We start from the raw sequence: 19,551 nt of genomic DNA, 5'->3' as shown, positions 1-19,551 counted from the left end.
TAAAGACAATGATCTTTAGACGCATGTTTCGTCCATCGTCAGTAGAAAACTACTTCACCAATTATTTTCAAATTTCGCACAAACTTTGTACATGTAGAATACTAAACCCCAACATTTTCCTTTTTTGTTACTTTGGAGAGGTTCTACAGCTACAAAGTGGTGAATTTTTATATGAAAAATTGTAGTTTTGACTTTAAACCACCAAAAATTTTAAAAATAAAAAAATGGTGTCTAGAAAAACATCTACTATAGTATACAATCATTCTGCCTTGATTTGTTCACTTCTGATTAGTCTCCGCTGAGATACAGTGGACACCGCAAATCATGATTTCTAAGAAGCGTCCTCAAAAACATTTCTCAATATTTTCCACGAAAAAAATACTAAATGTTGTTCAAGTGATGCTTATTATGCAAAAGATTTGAATTCATTTTTTGGAACTATAGCTCTATAAAACATTCGCAAAAATAGTGTTATTGTTCATCCGTTAAACCCTACGACCCCATTAAAGTGAAGGAAGGTAAATTAATTCATTTCTTGTTTTAAGATATTTGACTTTGCTTTTTACTTTTATCGATTGCATACATCCAGGGATTGTGGGAGTGTATTTTATATGCTTTCCATTGTCAGCATTTAAGGACTATTCACACATATCCGGTCCGGTTCAGTGCCGGCACGACACCGTGCACGGATACTGATATTATTTCATTCGTTTTCTATGCGCGCATTCACACCTTTCCGGCACAGTGCCGTTTCAGTGCAGCTCGCCGTCAGTGTCGCGTCCGTCCGGCAAACTCAAATTCGTCGTCACCGATATTTTTCATTTTCACTGAAGTCGGTATGTCATTGCATTGGCTGTGCCGGAACGGAAACAGCACGGAAACGGAACGGAAGGGTACCGATAAAAAAGAACACTGACGGCGCACTGAAGGCACTTTCACTGAACCGTCACGGAACTGAAATGTGTAAATAGTCCTTTAGTAAGCTCGGTGGTACTCAGAGACGCTAGGCAAAAATCTGTGAATCCGAAAAAATGGCTGGGGGCTTTCATTTTTCTATAAAGTACAGAGATGCCAGATATTTTCATAGAAAATCTGTATTGATTCGTATAAAATATCTGTATTTATCTGTATTCGCTAATAAAATGAAATTTCTACAATACAATTATGTTAAAAGTTATGTTGTTATTCCTATAGATTATGGTTATAGAGTGGTAGATTAAATTTCATATCTTATATTATATTCATCGACGAAATTTTATAGTTTTTTCCTATCAACAACAATTGAATTATGGTGCCATATACTTGTCTAATTTGAAAATGTTCACTTCATAAGTTGAGATGGATTTCCAAAACCCAATATGCAACATCAAGTCAGGTAATACAACTGTCAGTCTGGCAGACTTTTAAGTTCAATTTAGATACAAATTTTAATGTAAATGGGTTTCAGTGTTCTTCATTAAATATCTGCACAAAAAATATATATTTTTTTAAAAGTGATTTGTACGTTGATTCCTAAACGTTTATCTCGTCATTGCAATCAAATACTAATAGATAGCTCAAATACTAATAGATAGTTTAATTTTTTTCCTTATTACTTATGGTGAAATCTATATAAATCTGTATTAAATTTAAGAAATCTGTACTCTGTATTAAATCTGTATGCGCATGTAAAAATCTGTATAATACAGATAAATCTGTATAAATGGCATCTCTGATAAAGTATGACACACAAAACTAACTTGGTGAGAAAAAAAACAGTGCGGCCAATCGAGAAGTGTAAATTTTGACGAAAGTCTGATTTTCAAAAGTCTGCAACTAAAAATGTCTGCAACACATGAGAAATCTGCAGATTTGCAGACATTTTACTCTTGGAAAAAGAGTTCAAGAAAATTTCAATTTTTTTTGTCTGCATGAGCATTTCAACTGGATATTTTTCACCTTTATTTCCACCTCAAACACGGATTGCAGAGAATTGTGTGGCAAATATTTGCTGAATAAAAGTGTAGTCATGAAATCTATGAATCGTCAAAAATTAAAAAAATGCTAAAGAAAATTCCGAAGTCTTACCCAACATAATCTTTTATTTTCAAATAATTCGTTTCATTAGTATATCATTTTAAATGTTGCGCTAATTAACAACTGTTTGTCTCTACAATTTCACCAAACACAAAAGGAATGTATGATATGTCATAGTGATAATTAGATAAAAGAACAGTGTCACTTATTACTCTTAACTCATGCATATCTTATAATCAACCACTGCAACTTTAGACAAAAAAGAAATTGCTTGGTTTTACCGAATTCGAACAAATCAAACTCTGGAAAATAACTAATATTCAAACTATTTTGGAATCGTGCCTTTTTCCGTGTCGTGTTCCATGGTAAAATTTTCCAATTATTGTAAAAGCAAGTGACAGTTTCTCTTTAAATAGTTTCTCTTCGATCTGTAGGGGCCCTTATACTAGAATTAATACCAAAATAAATTGTTTCTTGTTTTAATTTATCTGCTGCTTTATATGAAAGAGCTAAGCTCACTTTTGGAACATAAGGCTCGCTACTGCCATTCGCTCTTTCCATTCCATCACGCTTCGGAACAATAACAAAATTTTTCTACCTAGTATAGGAAATTCCACCTATAACAATTTGAATTCATTGCTCGATGAACATTAGAAAAGGTCCCAAGTGCAAGTGACAGTATCTCTTTGTTTACTTTCTGTTTCATTTATTACGGTAAATTCCAGTAATTTCCAACAAATTGTACAGCTTCTATCGAAAGTTGATGTTTTTTGCTATTGTCCTATTTGAAGTGTTAGATGGAAGGATTGCTGATTGAGTCGTAATACTCGAAAGTGAAAGTAAACAAAGAGAAACTCTCATTTGCACTTAGGACCTTTTCTCGTGTTTGTCTTCAATGATTTGAATAGTATCGGAAATTACCAGTAATTCAGACGTCTCCGATTCTGCCACCCATCTGACACCGGTATGTGAGCACCAGCCATTTGAAAGTATACCGATTACGTTGAGCCCCTCGCGTTTCGAGCCCCAAACACTGCGATGTTTTGATACTCATCGCGACTCTCAAATTGTGAAAATTATCTCCACTTGATGTCCCAAAACACTGTCTGCTGTATTTTAGGTAAACCGACAAGTTATTGTGAGAGAGTCGACCAAAAATTCACTAATTTTCGTGCACTAAACAAGGTAAACGCGTAAAACAAATGTATTACTGTTTGTTTGTTTACGTTGCAATCAGCTGATTTTGAAGTTCCGATTTTGATCTCATCAAGATGGCGTCGTGACAGGGAGCCGGATTCTGCGATTAATTTGTGTACCCCCCGGTAGCGTTACACCGTAACAAAATAAAGCTGTCAGCTGTCAATTTCAGCTGTCACGCTCTCTTTCTTTTCGTTTCCTTCTGTCTGTTTCTTCTCTTCTTGATGTGCACATTTTTTATTCATTCATACAAGTGAAGTGATAGTCGCGTTTCCATCCACTTCGTGATCATCAGTGACTCAAAACGATTCCGTGTGTGGCGTAGTTTTATAATCGCAAAATCAAAGTAGAAAAGCATTGTGAAAACAATTATAAATTTTCATCTGAATATTTTCACGTGGCTTACTGTTCATGTTTCTTTGCTTTTTATTTGTTTCGGTTGAAAAACGTGAGCTTTTTTTGCGTTCGCCGCAGTTTTTCGCAACAGAATCAAAGAATATCCAGTAGAGGTGCTTTGTTTTTATTTTTGAGCTACACAAAAATTGAGAAAAGTAACACAATGGCGACCTGTACTATCGATGGTGACGATGATTTAGTGATGACGGTTTTCACCATGTCCGATAATGTTCAATAGATTGTGGACGGTGCAATAAGAGAAAGAATCAGTGCGTAATCGAAACGACAAAAAATTGCAATGGATTAAACATCGTAGTGGCGAGAGTGGAATAATTTGATTAGCAGCCTTTGCTTTGTTGCCCCTCCAAACTCACCCGTGGTTGTTGGGTAGCCCAGGAAAAAGTTTGGTAGCAGTTTCTTTTTGGATTATTTCGGAGACAGTAAACCTAGCACACCATTTTTTGCCCATCAAGGATAAACGTCGGAGAAATATTCTCAAATGTAAGTAACAAAAAGTTAGACCAAATTGGCGCAGTAAATGACCTTTGTTTTGACCATCGGAAAACAAGATAAGGGATTACAGTTACGAAATAATCGTTTGCCTGCGATCCGCGGGACGCAGAGCTAAAACAAGAACAATCAAACTACGGAATAGTATTGTTTGTCATCTGTTAGTTGTTTTCAAGGACAGACATTGTTTTTTTCCAATATGACGTTTCTGGAGTAAATGACAGAATCTAACATGATTGGCTTGTTCTATTTTAGCTATAGTTTGAAATGCGAACAAATCCATTTGTTTATTTTGATACATCATTTTGATTCACGATGTCAAGAAATATCCTTGACATCATGTTATTTAGAAGGTCCTTGCACCTGGAAGAACAAACACATACATTTAGGTAACAACAGCTAACACAAGTAAAATTTGCTTCGTATTTTAGGGAGTCTAAAAAAAGGCCGAAATACGAAAGGCGAAATAACGAAAGGCCGAAATACATAAGGCCAACGATGTTCTTATCTACCACAAAAATCCGAAATTTCGGAAAGCCGAAGCATAACAGGCCGAAATATATATATAATGGCGAGTAAGTGAGTTACAATAATTTTCTCACGAAAAAGTTACATTTTTAGCAGTAATCCACATGTTGTCTATAATTAAACTACATATTAGTTATAAAAAATTGATTTCTTTTATTTGAGTAGAAAAGATATTTATTTAAATCTGGCATCCTTTCCTTCTATACCTACAGAGTAGATCAACATAAAAAGACACTAGCTCTTTTTCGATTTGTTTACTTTTATGATTTCTGTGTGAATTATGAAGTTACGCTCTTGCGCATTTTTCGTGAAATTGGTTGATTTTTGCTACTAAGATAAATCTGCGGGTAATTTTATCGTCTCATTTACTATTTCCAGTAGTAAGAGGTTCGTAAACCATCTAAAATAAAGAAAATAAATAGTTTCGCCTTCCTTACTAGCAATTAAAGTATCGCTCTGTTTGTTGGCATGGAACACGGAGGGCGAAACTAACATAAACAAATGGAATGACAGTTTCACCCTTTATAGTTCTTTGTATCACTAAAATTGAGATTTTTTTAGAAACCGTATTTTTAGGCAAAATTGTAGGATTTTGAAGCATCTATTGGTGGGAGAGAGTAACTCGATTTGTTTACTTTTGTAAGATTCGCCCTACTTTGAAAAACAGCTGATTTTTTCATTATTTCTCTACCAACAACTGTCTTTCGTGATCACCTTTGTTCGTTTTTTTTCGCTGATCTAATTTTTTACCAGTTTTTAGAGTTGTGTGTTATTATTGTGGTACAAAGTATTTGGTAAGAATTCTAACGTTTAGTATATTTAGAAAATAATTTCATTCCGACCGCGGCCCCACGCAAGTAAACCGTTTGCCCGGTCTGCCCGTTGAAAGAATCGTTTCGGCTTTCTGAGTTTCGGCCTTCTGAGTTTCGGCCTTTTAAGGTTCGGCTTTCTGTGACGTACGGCTTTTTGTGTTTTCGGCTTTTTGTATTTCGGCTTTTCGTTTTTCCGCCTTTCGTATTTCGGCCTTTTGTAGTACTCCCATATTTTATACAATCCGGAATCATATTTCGAAGACATACTTCTTACACGAAAAGGTTTTTTGGATTGAAATTTATGTATTTTGGATTATGAATTTATCCTTTTTTCAAAACGTTGAAAGTGTTCTTCAGTCAGCTTATGGATATCAAATATCATGGCCAATGGAACGCATCTGTCACATCCGCTTTGAAGAGAGATTCCGGATGATTTGGTGCTGGCTAAAGGTTACTTGTAACAGTAAACGAAAAACAGTTTCTCTTTCGTTTGTTGATAAAATTACTACGCGATTGATCATCGGTAATTCTTCACACTGTTTCAAAAATTTTAAGTGCTCACGATTTTGAAGAATATGGAACTCAAAATTGACAACGGTTTTAACGGAGGTTTCAATTCCAAACTCGAATTCATGTGAACTTGTCGTCGCCTTCTAGTTGCACAGGGGTTGAACTGCAAAGAAGCTATTTATCAACAATCCCAAACGACTTAAGTTTGCCCAAACACATGCTGATGATTCCCTTAGAATTCTGTAGAATAGTTTTCTGGACGGATATACGGATGACGGTTTTGTGTGTGGTGAGCATCGTTTGAAAGAAGTCTCACATCCAAGTCACGGTGAATCATGGAGGAGGAAACGTGATGGTTTGAGGATGTATTTTTGTGGGATTTGGTATTTGATATTTTGGTGGGAAGTTACCAAGAATAAACAACAAAAAATGATGGCAAATTCCTACATCAACATTCTGTAGGAATATCTGGATGGATCAGCAGATTCAGGTGGAACTTCAAAAGAAGTTGGTATTTTAGCTGAACAACGATCAGAAGCAGTCAAAAATATTTTGTTCTATCAGATCAAACTGCTAGAATGGTCTTCACCAAACACGAAGGATATGCATTTGAGACTCCCAAGCTTAATATCCCACGTCAGATCATGTCGGCGGACGAATCACAGTAAGTGTTGAAGTTGACCATATGATCGACGATCGCGTGGAAACATTTCCATAACATACAATTTCACGATGGATTTTTCTACGCGAAAGAGCAAGTAGTCGAACCGGATATGGAATCAAATCGAAGAGCCATACTCGAGTTCGAAAGTGAGTTTCTCAAGAGTTACCTGCATACTGATACAAGAGAAAACGAATGTAAGGGAGGTCTTTAAGCAGCTTCCACGGGAACAAATTCTAGGTGATCACGGCTCGACCAATACAGGTATAACTTTTTCTGATTTGACAAGCGATGACTTGCGCACAGACACTCAGATTTTCGATACAAGTGAACTAAAAGCTCTAAAAGCGCATTCTAGAATAAAAAAAAAAAAGTTTTAGCTTGATGACTGTTGCCACAACATCTGAGAGACACATCAAGATGGATTTCATTACCAAGAGCCACAACCAATGCAAATGCTCACAGTATCGTTCGATCGAGAAATATTAGACTATTCTTGTGCGGACACTAAAAAAGAAACATGTCTCAGAGATTTTATTCAAAAGATATTTTTATTCAGTCCTATTTGCGTACAAACTTTACGTGGCCGATTGAGCCGATTTTTTAAATATTTTTTTTATGAGTTGGATCTCGTTGTCACCCTTTTTCTAGGGGGAGAGGAGCTTCCATTTCCCTCCTACGAGGATTGAGGGGCAGTTTGTTCGTGGTTCGTCTCGTCATTCATTGCCGCATCGGAGGTATTGTTGTTTATTTCGTTGCTAGTTGCTGTAGATGTGCCTTGTTGTACATTGTTTGCAGTTGCTGGTTGGTTGGATGGTAATCTGTTAACTGCAGCTGGTGTACTTTGTTCTATAGGGTTTACGTTGGATGGTTTGTTGAAGGGGATACTTCACTGTTGTGGTGACTGTAACAGGTGTACTGGGGTTGCTTGGGGTTGGTGTGAAGGAAGCACCGTTGTCCTTTGGTGTGGTTGTCTCCTTGTCTAGTTTATAACATGGCTTACCGTAGTGAACAGCTTTCTGGCAATATTGACATGTGGTCATCTGATTGTCATAGTAACCAAGTAATTTGCACGGAATTCTTGTATCTTGAACGAAAGTCACATAAGAATGTATAGGCCTCTTCAAGCGCATGCGTAACAAACGTACGCCATTTAGAATACCTGGGAAAAAGTTCTTCCACTTTTCTATTTCGATAGAGAGAATCTCTCCGTATTGGGACATAGTTTTGCGAATATAAGAATCGGTGACGCTTGAGTGAAGATTATGCACACGCACTTCTATAGCACTATCTTTCATATATACTGGAATGTTGTACTTAATGTTCTCGTTCTCCATATGGTGCGCATTGTTATTGTCTTTTGCGAATTGAATTGCATCCAACTCTATAAAACTGGATGTAAACAACATTATTTGTCTTATTGCATTGAAGTAAATGCACACGTTTAATGTCAACATGCATTTGCTCTTTAAGCAAGTTCTCGTATCGAAAGTCGAATTTTGCACTGCCTGAAGTCAACAACAATTGTATTCTTTCGTGTCGGCGGTAGATTTTGTTCGTTTGGTTCACTCATTTCGACTTGGTTTCTTCCGTTCCGAACGTAAGCGGTTTTGTTTTATCGACTGACTTGGATGAGATGCGAAAGCGAACTGATGTCTCAGAGATGAAGAGTGAATTAATTCGTAGCTGAAATATTTTAGCCATTGAATACCAAGCGGGGTTATTTTTTTAGTTCATCTCGTAACCTTAAGATAACACATCTTGTTTGTGTGACATGAAGCAAGTTTCTTGTTTCAAAAACTGATTGAACATTATGAAAAGTTCGATGTGGTCTGCAAAGGTTCGATTCTCCATAGGTCGTATATTCTAGTCCGGATCTGAATAGAATATTTGGTTTGTCAATAGGTTCGTAGTACACATAGTAGTCTGTTGAAAAAGGTCAAATTCATCTTTTGAATAAAGTATTGTTAATTTGTTTCATTTCGAAAATTAATTTAAATTCCCGGAAACTTCTTGTTGCTCAAGTAATTTTTCTGTAATCTCTTGGGCCAAGATTCTTTTTTTTTTATTAACAGTGTTCCCTCGAAGAAGGAGTTCGTTACCGTAGTTATGATTAAAAAATCATGTAATCAATGATTATTTTTTGTGGATCCTCAAATATCTGTGCAAAAAAAGAAAATAATCGAAAGCATATCAATAAACCAACATTCATTCAATAAAGGTAATATTTCAATGCTTAAAAAATGAATGCTTCATACGATAAAAACTGTTCTTAATCCACCTAGTGCTGGTATACATAATGCATTTCTCTTGCCATTTAAATAGTCTTATTAATAGATTTATAAGATTAAAATAACTTTATACTAGATTTCAAATGTGTCTAAGACTTTCAAAATCGATTCAGGCATCTCCGAGAAAATTTGATAATCATTAACCACATTGTAAGTTTATCTAAATTCACTTATATCCTTATATCTCCGGAGCCGAAAGAGACAGTCATTTTATCTTCGAACCTGATTCACGACTCAATAGTAGATTTCAGACGAACCTCAACTTGTTGTAAATCGATTCAGTCATCTTCGAGAAAATTGCGCGATAAGAAATACAGTTCGATTGGTGTCGGTTACGTCATTTATACCATTACTACCCCGATTCTGTATTTCGTTCGAATCGGATTGTTTCGGTCGAATACGAAATTTGGCATTCTGCAGCTCGATCGAGTTCGAGTTTTCCATACAAAAGCATCATTCGATCAAATCAATGCAAATTTTTACATTCGTTCGACAAAATCCGATTCGACCGAAATACAGAATAGGGGTGTGTATCTCCGGTACCAGAAGTGAAATCAATGACCCAATAGTAGCTTTCAACTGAGCATTACACGAATTTCGCGTCAAATCGTAAGTTGGCAACACTCTGAGATTTGAATGAAACTTTCTGTACATGTAGACAAACTTTTTTAACCATATCTTTCCAATAGATAGCAGTGTTGTACTAGTGACAGTGGCGTCTTGTGACATAATTGACTAGTTGTGTACTGCTTATGTGATATGATAGCAGATGTAATAGTTCGTTGTAAGTGAAAATTAAAGATTGAGGAATGGAGATTCGCTTGTGTTTTTCAATACAATGAGATAACGTTATACTTTTGGATGGGATTTTTTATCAAACAAACAAATCTCAGAGCTGAGCTGAGTAATTCTTTCTCTTTTTGAATCTGTGCAGTAACTCATGTGCACGGAAAAGACACTAACACAGCGACAACAGATACTTGAAATTTTATGTTTGATGTATATGAGATGCGTGTAAATGAACGCAATTTCGGTGCGATCCAACCTGCTTTCATCGAATAAATAAAGATTGCAAAAGAATAATTGAATTTGGTTGGGGTTGGGGACGCAGTTCATTCCTTCAATTCGAGGTGCACATGATGACGAGACGCCACTGACTAGTGATTTTCATAAAATCAGTCAAATGTCGAGTCCTACACTGAAAAATATTGACTCAAAATTTAAAACCGATTTACAAAAAAAAAACATTTTTTGATATTATTCTAAATTTACCCTGGGTAGTTGTCAATTTCTCAGGCGAAACGACATAACATGGAATTTCATCCGAGCTTGCATGACACAAGATCAGAGCATACCAATCAAAGCTTCAAATCGTTTTATGGCACTTTTTGTCTTGCTCTCTAGCAACAACCTACCTCTATCATGCTACGCGTAGGACTGAAACGTTAGCTATAATTTCGCTTATATTTATAGATTCGCGTGCTTCAAACAGCTTCGCTTTTGCATCGATTGACCAATCAGAGCGATGCTTTCCCTTCGATATATCGCTTACTCCTTCAAAACCGTCGTCTCTGGCAGGGAAATCCGATATGCCGGAGATTTTTAGCAGACAAAATAGGACACTGCTCGCTACTATTCAAAATTTCAATCATTTATAATTGAACATACGTGGCTTGATACATTCAAATCGAATCTTGGAAATATTTCCAATCAAATAATGAAATAATATTACTAATTGATAGAAAATATACTGAGCTGTGTGTTTAAAACCTGACCACATTTCTACGTGTATTTTTCCTTGAGATTCTGATTTGCACCCCTATATAGAAAATAAAGATGTGTTTCACATCACAAAGTTATCCTAACAAAATCTGTTTCTTGTCCAAACTGTAGTGCCTATCTAGTGTCTTTTTATCGAAAACTAAACTAAACTGAAAGTTTGAACAAACCTCGTATATGACCGTTGATGGTGCCGGTAGTTTTGTACGGTTTGCTGAAATACCCGCACATACAGATCGTCTGCCACATCAAGTACTTTTGGGTTAATTTATCGATTACCTTCCAGAACCTCTAGGCGGGATATTTTGTTTATCGATTCCAGTCCGGCTGGCTTCATTATCTGCTGGACGAACCAGACGGAATAAGTAACCTTCTTGGGCAAGTCCTAGATGGAAAGATTCTAATTACTCCTTTTTTGCGTTCACAAGGTTGCATTTCTTTCCTTTGCTCACCGTTGGGTCGTCTTGGTATTCTTGGACGATTTTATCACACTGGACACGGTATAATTATCGATTTCCAAACCGTCAACCCGGGCAACAACAGATATACACCTGAAGTTATACCTATTAGTGTAAGGTGTGAGGCCTGTGTGCGCTGTGACACGATTTGACAGGTGAACATCGAATTTCCACAATATTATTTCATATTTTCAAACCTCTATTTTTCTACCTTTCTTATATAGAAAGGCTATGCAATCACTTTGAAAACCAACTTTTAAACTGAAACCCGAAGGGCCGAGTTTCATATACCATTCGACTCAGCTCGTCGACATCGCAAAATGTCTGTGGTGTATGTGTGTGCGCGTATGTGTGTGTGTATATACAAAAATATGCACTCGATTTTCTCGGAGATGGCTGGACCGATTTTCACAATCTTAGATTCATGTAGAAGGTTTTATGGTCCAATAGCACGCTATTGAATTTTATCCGGGTCGGACTTCCGGTTTCAGAGTTACAGGGTGATAAGCGCATAAATGTAAAAAATAAGCACTCCTTGTTACTCACTTAGATTCAAATGAAAGGTCTCACATACTCGTATAACAATATTGACTTTTATTGGAATACTACTTCCGGTTCCGAAATAACATTACCTTACATAAAATAACTGTTTAAAATTTATTTCAAGATTGTGTTTCTATACATAACAAGATAAAATCGTAGAAAATTCTCTGAATTAGTCATAAAAATTTATTAGCCATAAAAATTGATTTAAATAAAAAGTCCCAGTTAAGATCCAATAAAAATTTCTTGTTTTGCCTTTCTCATATAGAAAGGTTATGCAATCACTGTGAAAACCGACTTTTGAACCGAGGCACGGAGAGTGTTATGGGATAAAATGTGCAAAAAATTGTGAAAATAATTGCACCAACTTTTTTCAAATGATTCAAATGAAAGGTCTTGTGGTCCCATATGGAATTCCTGAATATTTTTTGGATCCGACTTCCGGTTCCGGAGTTATGGGGTAAAATTAGCACAAAAATGAAAATATGTGTCCTGACTTTTCTCCTAGATGGCGCGACCGATTTTCACAAACTTAGGATCAAATGAAAGGTCCTGTGGTTCCATACGTAATTCCTGAATATCATCCGGATCAGGAAAAAAGGGTAAAGTGTGTTAAAAATTGTATACCATCACTGAAAAGGGCGAAAAACCATAAAAAAATTCGAAGTTGACCTCAAATCTTCTTCAATTGATAGTTTTTATCAGTAGACGGTCGAAGAAACCGATTTCGGTTATTCTTTTAAGAATCGAAAAAAAAAAATATTTTGAAGAATACCACAGTATTAACAGTTCGGCTGAAAAGTTCGGATCGTTTAATAGAAACACACATTTTTTTGCCAAAACTTGTTTTTATTATTCAACATAATTGCCATCAGAGGCGATACAGCGATTATAGCGATCTTCCAACTTTGCGATACCATTTTTGTAGTACGATTTGTCCTTTGCCTCAAAATAGGCCTCAGTTTCAGCGATTACCTCTTCATTGCTTCTAAATTTTTTACCAGCGAGCATTCTCTTGAGGTCTGAGAACAGGAAAAAGTCACTGGGTGCCAAATCTGGAGAATACGGTGGATGAGGGAGCAATTCGAAGCCCAATTCGTTCAATTTCAGCATGGTTTTCATCGACTTGTGACACGGTGCATTGTCTTGATGAAACAAAACTTTTTTCTTCTTCAAATGAGGCCGTTTTTGTGAAATTTCGTCCTTCAAACGCTTTAATAACGCTATGTAATAGTCACTGTTGATGGGTTTTCCCTTTTTAAGGTAGTCGATGAAAATTATACGATGCGAATCCCAAAATACAGACGCCATAACCTTACCGGCCGATTGTTGAGTCTTTCCACGTTTTGGGTTCGGTTCATCGCGTGTAGTCCACTCAGCTGACTGTCGATTGGACTCCGGAGTGAAGTGATGGAGCCATGTTTCGTCCATTGTTATATATCGACGAAAAAAATCGGTTTTATTTCGATATAACAGCTCCAAACACTGCTCAGAATCATCAATTCGTTGTTGTTTTTGATCGATTGTGAGCTCACGCGGCACCCATTTTGCACAAAGTTTTCTCATATCCAAATATTCGTGAATAATATGTCCAACACGTTCCTTTGATATCTTTAGGGTGTCAGCTATCTCGATCAACTTCACTTTACGGTCATTGAAAATCATTTTGTGGATTTTTTTCACGTTCTCATCGGTAACAGCCTCTTTTGGACGTCCACTGCGTTCATCGTCTTCGGTGCTCATATGACCAGTACGAAATTTTGCAAACCACTTACGAATTATTGCTTCGCCCGGTGCAGAGCCTGGATAACACTCATCAAGCTATTTTTTGGTATCGGCGGCACTTTTTTTCATCAAAAAGTAGTGTTTATTCAACACACGAAATTCCTTTTTTTCCATTTTTTTCACAATAACAAAAGTAGCTTCACTCAAAATGCAATATCTCACAAACTAATAATCAGACAGCTGTCAAATTTATACACGTACCTTTTGAAGGTTGGTACTTACTGAAAATGGTATGGACTTAATTCTAGTCGCGTCCTCTCATAGAAACGATACGAACTTTTCAGCCGATCTGTTATGAGGAGTGTATCGATAGGTAGTTAGCAACATTCAAACAGTTATTACTCTGAAATGGCTTAATTTTTTGCTGCGTGTTTTGCGGTGACATGTTTGTATACATGCCAATAACAGCTGCGCAATCGATTGGTTTCGGTACGGTTTATCGTTTCAATGATGAGTCGAATTGATCCGGAAACGCGAAAGAAAATTCTGCACACTTGGTGCTCAGAAAGTGGTGTCACGTACAACGAAATTGCAAAACGGGTGAAAGTGCACCACACCAGTGTCAAAAATATTATCGAGAAGTTCGGTATGACCCTTTCCATGAAGGATTTGCCCCGATCCGGTAGGAAAACGGGTCCCAGCCAGCCCGGCCGGGACTTAGAAGTGGTTGAGTACATCAGAAAAAACCCATCGGCGTCGACGCGGGATTTGGCCAAGCAATTCAACATCAGCATCGGGATGATTCAACGGATCAAAGTTCGGAACTCCCTGAAAACGTACAAGAAACAAAAGGTGCCGAAAAAGTCCCTGGTACAGCATGTTCCGGCCAAAACAAGAGCGCGAAAACTGTATAACCGGATTCTACAGAATAAAGACGGATGCATCCTGATCGACGACGAAACCTACGCCAAGGAAGACTCTCGAGCGCTGCCCGGACCGCAATATTATACGAAATCGGTGTACCAGGACCTGGACGACGCTGACACCACGGTGGCGATGGAAAAGTTTGGGCAGAAGGTGTTGGTCTGGCAAGCAATTTGTACCTGTGGTTTGCGGTCGTCGATTTTCTTCACGAAGGGCACAATTAACGCCAAGTTGTACGAGGAAGAATGTTTGAAGAAGATAATGCTGCCACTGTACAGAAAGCATAAGGCTCCTCATCTCTTCTGGCCGGATTTGGCTTCAGTCCACTACGCCAACTCCGTTCTACAGTGGTTGTCAAAAAATAATGTACAATTCGTGGAAAAGGACATCAACCCACCGAACTGCCCGGATCTTCGTCCAATTGAAAGCTATTGGGAAATTGTCAAGCGGCACTTTCAGAAGGAAGGTACAGTGTCCCAAAACATGCAGGAGTTGAAAAAACTGGACAGCTGCCACCACGAAAGTCACAAAAGTAACTGTGCAGAAATTAATGAAGAATGTCAAGTCCAAAGTGCGAGCGTTTCACAGAAACTAGGATTTTCTTCAATATAATCAGTGAAATGCATAAAAATGTTATTTTTCTACAATATATCGAAAACTGATGTCAAAATATGATTTTTTTTCGCTTTTTTATTCAATAATCAATGTTGCTAACTACTTTTCGATACACTCCTTATATGATAGTATGATTGATACGAGAAAGGCATCATTACACCACTAGGTGGATTAAAACAGGTTTTTTCAATCAGATCCGACTTCCGGTTCAGAAGATACGTTCAAGTGAGTAGTGTAAAAATGTCAATTTCATATAAATTATCGGGTGTGCAGATTTTGATAGTTGATGATTTAATAAACTAATTTCAGTTTTACTCTCGGAAGGCACCCAAAAAATTTATTTTAAATGCACTTTGGTTTTTAAAGATAGCTACTCAAATGAAATGGTTTACAATCCTTTAGGTGAATTTAACTGACTTCGACTGCACCGATTTCCGAATTCCGGGTCCGTAACTATCGGAAATAGATCAACCGTTTTCTCAAAGAATGCCAAAATGAATTTCTTAAACAAAAATTCAAGTTAAAAGACTTCTGGTCCCATACAAAATCGATGAATTTTATCCAACTTCCGATTCTAGAATTACAGGGTGATGAGTTTTTAAAATTCAAACCGTCATAGAAGATTACGACTCCAAAAATTCTTCTATGTTGGGCTTTAAAATATTCCTATTTTTTTTCATGTTATTTCATGACCATACGAATTGTTTTGGGGTTTGCTGGTCCCTGATACCGGTTCTGGAAGTACCGTAAATAATAACCAAAAACTCTAATCTTCGACATCTCATGAAATGCTTAACCGAATGTCACACGTTTAGATTCAAGAACTATCAAGTTCTGAACGGTTTGTTGAAACGTGCATAATTTTGCAAAAATCCATCATGCTAACACATGGATCAATAAGTCCCGAGACTAAAGCAGAGATGGCGCTCGTAGTAAACCAGTAACCACGTCTTTCTAGAGTACTAACCTTTGCTTGAAACGGGTCAAAATTTTAAGTCGATCCGACCAGAAACAGCTGAGTTATCGAGGTTGGAGTAAAGTCGTTTTGTAGTTTGTTTAAAAAATGGAAAAAACCGAGTTTCGTGTTTTGATAAAACATTGGTTTTTTAATGGGTAAAAACACCGTGCAAGCGAAACAATGGATTGAAAAATGTTATCCGGACTCTTGTCCATCAAAAGCAACGATTTGTCGGTGGTTCGCCGAGTTTAAACGTGGTCGTACCGACACAAATGACGCGGAACGCTCGGGTAGACCTGTGGAAGCCGTTACACCGGAAAATGTGAGTGAAGTGACAAAAATTATAATGAAAGATCGTAAAGTGAAGCTCCGTGAGATTGCTGAGATGACACAGATATCATATGGAAGTGTATTTACTATCCTTCATGAAAAATTGAGCATGAGAAAGGTTTTTTCCAAGTGGGTGCCGCGATTGCTTTCGATGGAACAAAAACAGCAATGAACAAAGCAATGAAAACAATGGCGAAATTGAACGAATTGGGCTTTGATCTTCTTCCCCACCCCCCATACTCGCCAGATTCAGCCCCCAGTGACTACTGGCTCTTTGCTGATCTTAAAAAAATGCTCCAGGGAAAAAGATTTGGCTCAAATGAGGAGGTCATCGCTAAAACTGAAGCTTATTTTGAAACGAAAGATAAATTTTTTTATAAACATGGTATTGAAAAATTGGAAAAACGTTGGAACCATTGTATCACCCTAAAAGGTGATTATGTTGATGAATAAAAAAAAATTTTGCAAAAAAAATGTTGTTTCTCGGGACTTATTGATCCATGTGTTATTTTTGGGGTCAGTTTAAATCAATCTTTGTGTTTGGGAATTTCACTCCACTTCACTGTTACGTCATTATATTTTCACTAAGGTGTAATAATTACAACACAAATACCAATTCCGAACTAGACCAACACAAGAATTTGATTTCTAAGTAATTATTCAATTCAACGGGAATTTCTATTACGTTTAAAGTTAGGCAGATTTGAGAGTTGAGATTACAGTAATAATTCGATTTTGCCACTTATACACCTCAATCCTTTTGTATTATAAATAGCAGTTTAACGCATGGCTACAGTGACAACCGCATCCATAGGTCAACTCTGAAAGTTTGAGATAAACTTTTCTGAAATTTTTCTGAAAACTATGAATTATTGAAGAACCTGTCCTCGTTCAAATCCATTCTAATATAACTTAAAATTTTGTATATAAATTGCGGTACCCATAAAGGACTTTTCTATAACTTGACTTGACTTCAAATGATTTAGGAAACATGTATGCTGTTCATGTGGTATCCATACTCAAGCATGTGGTTCAAAATAGTGGAGCGCATGGATCAAGTAGCCTCAGTAAAATAGCCACACAACACAGCTCGTTGCGCGACTATTCATATTTTACTCTTCAGTTGGCAAGCATTGCACAACTCGACACGCGCCACACAATTATCGAAGATCAAGCATACATTGAGTGGAAAATATCTAATTCCATGCAGAACAATTTCCCAGATTATCTCCACTTTCCCGATGGATTTACTTAATTATTTATATGCTATATTATAGGGAAAGTTGAGACGGATAACACAAAAAAAAAGAATTGTGTAAATCCGTGCAGCTATGCTTGATAGATACCCGGATATACATTTTGCAATTTTTTTTAAATACAGCTTGAATTTTTTGTCAAATTTGTCAACATAGTTCATGATATCGGAACTGTTATTCTTGGAGCAACTTGAAAATTAACATCATGACTCATGTTGCTCGTTTCTAGAATCGGAATTCTGCCCGGGAAGAAATTGCTGCCTGTCGCCTGCCGAGTTTGAAGTTTGAACAATGGTAAGCACAACTGACTGAAACAATGCTTTTTTTTGTTGAGTTTCCGCGTTCTCCTTTCACATCACCCTATCTTCAAAATAAGCGATAAGCTGGATTACCTCAACTACCTGCCATACGATTTTGTTGTCGAACACCACCCGAATGGTTCTCTTATCTAATTCTTTGTTACCACTTTATTATCAACGATTAGGTAATTAGGTGGTGAAATTTGTGTAACTCAGAATCAAAATAGCAACACTATCGTTGAAACGAGTCTTATAAAGAATTGCTTGAGTAGAAAATGAATATTCGGTTAGAGGAAGCTTATTAAAAACAGAAATGCTGTTTATACATTGACAAACAAAGAAATTCGCACAAATTCGATTTCCAAAGTCAAAATATCGTCCCGGTAATGTGTAACACGAATGTATCCTGGATCACGTAGCCTGAAGGGCACTTGGTCGCACTCAGTGACCAACAAGTAATTGACACGAATAATACATTCACCTCCTGCTGTGAGCACACGCGGGTATCCGCACATAATCAATGACGAGATGGGCATAGTTTGAGGTGTTAGAAATGTGCAGGCACAAGAAGAAGAAAAAAAAACGGAACAGTTACTACTCAATTCTGGCACCGCATTGCCCAGGCACCCACAGCATCGCATCACTTCCAGTCAGGAAGCAGCACAACAATCAATATTTGCTACCCATTAGAGCAATGGCGTTCATCGTCGCCAGAAGAAGTAGCACGAGAGGCGGGGAGGGGCGCCAATCGAGCTGCGGGTTCCATGCATACTCCTGAAGAGAGCACTACACTACTTCAAGGCTGGGCTGTACTATGATAGCAACAGATAATAATAACAGTAAAAGAGACTATTTTGTTTTTGGTTGGGCTTAGAATTTCAGCTGCCTAGCCAACACATCGGTTAGGATCATTGGTCGGACCTAATCAGAGAATGAATCAGTTCGTCAAAGTGTGTTTCGTTTGAGTTACATGCTGCGTAGATACAGGGATGAGTCAAACGTGATGAAGGATGGAAATTGGCAGTAATTATCTCCTATTCATGTTAGAGTTTCTTTTATGTTCGATTATTTTCTATTTGCTAGGATTTCGCAAAAAATGGCAGTTAATTAAAAAAAAAACCCATTAAATCAAGAGCACTAACATATTATTCAGTCTCTTTCAGCAATTGAAATTCAGATTTCATTTTTCTTTAACCGTGTGAACGGGATTTCCAGTAACTTCACGTTAATTTTGGTTTCAGTCGTCGTGTACTTTAGCTTAAGTAGAAACAGAAAACAAACATATGAAACAGCGGAAACGAAAATTTGAGAAAAAAATCCAAAAAGGCAGGAATCGAACTCGTAGTTTTCTTTCATCCGAGTTTAATCACTCAAAACACACTGAACTTGAAGCACATAATGTTTAACTAGTTTGGTATACTGTGTGAAATGTTGTTCCAGGACGAGACTGGAAATTAAAACTACGGTCGTGCGAAGTTTATCATATATGGAAGCTCTGTTCAAATAGGTTGCTTTCTGAGTTGCCAGAAGGTAAATTTTCTATTTTGTAATACTAGATGGGGTAAAAAGCAAACTTCTTGGTCGCTCAAACGCGCTGCAATCATAAAAAAAGATGACGATCGTTTTGATTCCGGAGTGAAGTGAAGAATCCATGCTTCATCCATTGTCACATGTCGACGTGTTACATGAAATTTCCGAAATCGAAAAAAAAATGATTCCAAAAGGCTTAGAATTGCATGAAAC

General features: G+C 37.1%; 1 protein-coding gene across 1 annotated transcript in view; it reads left to right on the top strand.

Moving 5' to 3' along the window:
* Positions 1-3,456: 3,456 nt before the first annotated feature.
* LOC131428114 (E3 ubiquitin-protein ligase RNF13) overlaps positions 3,457-19,551 on the top strand; it is a 34,245-nt gene continuing 18,150 nt past the window's right edge. The window contains exon 1 of the mRNA XM_058591784.1: positions 3,457-4,110. The gene's annotated coding sequence lies outside the window, so the exon portion shown is untranslated. The remainder of the gene's footprint in view (positions 4,111-19,551) is intronic.

The sequence above is a fragment of the Malaya genurostris genome, chromosome 2 (assembly GCF_030247185.1).
Source record: "Malaya genurostris strain Urasoe2022 chromosome 2, Malgen_1.1, whole genome shotgun sequence".
In the NCBI taxonomy this organism is placed as follows: Eukaryota; Metazoa; Arthropoda; class Insecta; order Diptera; family Culicidae; genus Malaya; species Malaya genurostris.
This window is presented reverse-complemented; position numbering and strand designations above follow the sequence as displayed.